At 40.8% G+C, this 3505-nt stretch overlaps 1 pseudogene across 1 annotated transcript; it reads left to right on the top strand.

Annotated features, from left to right (window-relative positions):
• The first annotated feature begins 391 nt into the window (after positions 1–391).
• LOC143878674 (protein BYPASS1-LIKE pseudogene) lies at positions 392–2443 on the top strand (annotated as a pseudogene). The gene is made up of 2 exons (XR_013251085.1): positions 392–539; positions 924–2443. The product of XR_013251085.1 is annotated as a protein BYPASS1-LIKE pseudogene (transcript).
• The last annotated feature ends 1062 nt before the right edge of the window (positions 2444–3505 follow it).

The raw sequence follows: 3505 nt of genomic DNA on the forward strand, positions 1-3505 counted from the left end.
AAGGTAATTTTCATCTTCTTACGTTTAAAAAGACATTTTGGTCTTTGATTTAAAATAAACGAGCGTGAGCATTTTCTATTTTGGTTACAAACTGATGGCATAAACCAATATGCAAAATTCACTCAAACGTGGGGTCTTTTTTGCAAATTGTAATAAACTAAAAGACTTTTTTATAAATAATGCAAAGTAGAGAAACCCTAATTCCTTTCCGTGCCCTTATTTTTTGGGAAGTGATATACCGTGCCTTTTGACACCCCCGTCAGTGTTTGTGACAATCAGGGGCATTGAATTCTTTGACAAAAGTACAACAGCCCCTCTTTAGTCATTGATACACTGACAGGGGGTGTCCCTGGTGATCAAAAGGCGTGGATATATCATTTCCGTTTATTTTATTTTTTTTTCTAATTTTGGGATTTTCCTCCCGTTTTTTCTATCTTTTCCGTGGAATTTCTGTATTTACCCGAACGCGTTGGTCGAGCGGATTCCTCTCATAAAAGCTAACCCTAGGTTTTCTAACAGCCATACCTCATTCCAACCTGGTAATTCCTCTATTTCTCTATCATATTCTCTTCCATTTTGGGTGAATTTCTGTTCTTTGAGAGTTTCAGCTTATTTTCTATTATTGATTCTTCTCGTCTTTTCTCTCGCATCGGCTACGGATTTGAGGGTTCTTTTGAGTTTTGGGATTGTTTTGTTTGAATTAGGGTTTGGATCTTTCAGATCTATTGAATTCCAGTGTTTCTGTGTCAAAAAATTCGTAGATCTGTTGAATCTAGGTTTTGATTAGCGTTTTTTTTTTCAACAATTTTGTTGGTGATGGTCATATTATTTTGTCAAGAAATTCGTAGATCTGTTGAATCTAGGGTTTGATTGGGGCCTTGTTTTCAATAATTTCGTTTCATTTCTCTGTTGGCGAACTTTAGGAAGGGTGATTGGTGATGATCATCTTATTTTGAGGTTTTCTCCCATGTGAGCAATGCCTGCTACGGATTATCAGGGTTCTTCTACACCATTTGCCTCATTAGGTCGTTCAATTTTGAGTATTAGACGCGATCAGGTTCATGCCATGGAAGGAAATCAGGACGGTGTTTCCAGCCTGGAACAAGAACTTGAATCCTTCCAGAAGCAAATCGCCGATCAGTTTCATGATCTTGCCGCGGTAAGCAGCGATGAACTCCTCTCTCTGTCGTGGATCCGTCAACTCCTCGACTCTTTCCTTTGCTGCCAAGAGGAATTTAGGGTTATCTTGTTCAACAACAAGCAACACCTATCCAAAGCCCCTCTAGACCGCTTGATTTCCGAGTTCTTCGAGAGAAGCGTGAAAGCCCTCGACGTCTGCAATGCCATTCGCGATGGGATCGAGCAGATCCGACAATGGCAGAAACAATTGGAGATAGTTCTTTGCGCGTTGGATTCAAACCACAGGACGCTTGGTGAGGGTCAGTTCCGAAGGGCGAAGAGGGCTCTCACTGATTTGGCTATCGGAATGCTGGACGAGAAGGATTCTGGTTCAGTACTCGCACATCGGAACCGGTCTTTTGGGCGTAATAACACGAGCAAGGATCATCACCCACCCGGGCATTTCCGCTCACTTTCGTGGAGCGTTTCTCGCTCTTGGTCAGCCTCTAAGCAGCTCCAGGCGATTGGGAATAACTTGACTCCACCCCGTAACAATGAGATAGCAGCCACTAGTGGGCTTGCTGTCCCTATTTTCACCATGAATTCGGTGCTTATGTTTGTAATGTGGGCTCTCGTTGCGGCAATCCCTTGTCAAGACCGTGGTCTTCAGATGCATTTCTCCGTTCCCCGCCACTTGTCGTGGGCTGCATCGATAATCTCGCTTCATGAGCGGATTATTGAGTCGAAGAAGCGAGAGAGGAAAAATTCAAGTGGGTTGTTGAAGGAGATTCATCAGATTGAGAAATGTGCTCGTCACATGACTGAATTGGCTGATACAATTCAATTTCCACTGACCGAGGAGCGGGAGTCGGAGGTGAAGCAAGGAGTGCAAGAGTTATCTCGGCTCTGTGATGCTATGAAGGATGGATTGGATCCGCTCGAACGCCAAGTTAGAGAGGTGTTCCATAGGATCGTGCGCAGCCGATCTGAGGGACTTGATTCCTTGGGAAAATCAAACAATCCCGAGTGATAGAATTGGTCTACAACCAGCGGCTTCAGATGTACAATTTTGCAAATATGCAATGCTTGTTTTAGATTTTGGTTTCATGGATGCAACCTTTTGCGAGAAGGAAGAATGAAGGAAATAGATCCAACGTTTCCATCGACAATAAGGTTAAGCAGGTAGTGTTCTTATATTTTCCATTATATGTTCTGTAGAAAAAGGATTGGATAGGACCTTCCTATTATCTATAGTGCTATTATCCGGATTGTGTCATTGTTGTATAATTTCCATCATATATATTTTTTTGAGTCATTGAATCCTCATGTTATAGCCACCTATGTGAATGTTTATTTTTGTCCATGGTATACAATTTCCTTTAAAAAAAGGGCAATGATAAATTCGCACCCCTTTTACTCGTAAAAAAGCGTTAAAAGTCTGCCACAATTCACAATTCACGTTAAGAGGGTGCAAATCATCCTACAGGAGGTGCGAATGTATCATCTCCCAAAAAAATGTTTATGTTGTTCCTTTAACTGGTCTATTAGGTAAGTATGTGAGGCATTCATGCATACCCCAATCCTCGGTAGTTCTTATTCCAAATTATTTCTAGACATACACAGAGAAAATGAGTCTAGGGATGGGTGTCAATTACTCCCTAAACCTTAGATTAACATCCTATCCTTTCTGCTTTTCATGTTGAGTTTCTACATTGCACCAGCATTTTTTTGTTTTTTGGACAGTAATAGAATTTCACTGCTTCCAATTGTGCTTAACTACGGAAAAACATTTCAGTTGTTATGCACTTGCCGAGGTCCGTAGGGAGCAATACCCTAAGATTGCCTAGGCTAATGGAAAACTATATGTTATTCACAATAACGGGGAATCGGTTGGGTTCATCATACCACTTGTAGAGCCATAGAGCTTATCTGCACCACTCACATGGATATTGAATTTATTGCTTAAGAGAACAAAAAACATTATAATCACTCTCTACGTTGAAGAATCTTCTAGATTTACACTTACTATATCTGATAGCCTCTACATGATCTGTGTTACTACAAATTTGTGGGCGGAATCATTTTTTGCGGAAGATGGACATGGGATTTCTAATTTATACATCTCAAAGCATCACACAGTAGAGGAACCGTTTAGCAGAATACAATACCTACATGGCGTAGGACATCTAATAGGACGTCTATGTTAATTATACTGCAAATCATGTCCAGATGTCTTCCACATGTTGACAATTGCAAGAATGAATATGCATGCTTTTATGCAGTGGTGTCATGATAGACAGGCAAGAACAGAATCCAATTTAATGCTCATTATAATATTCCAACTCACTAATTGCAAAGTAGTTTCAGGGCTCTGCATTACTCATCG

This window comes from Tasmannia lanceolata, unplaced genomic scaffold (genome assembly GCF_043159265.1).
Source record: "Tasmannia lanceolata isolate RefF3 unplaced genomic scaffold, GAP_Taslan_0.1 ptg000002l, whole genome shotgun sequence".
NCBI lineage: Eukaryota > Viridiplantae > Streptophyta > Magnoliopsida > Canellales > Winteraceae > Tasmannia > Tasmannia lanceolata.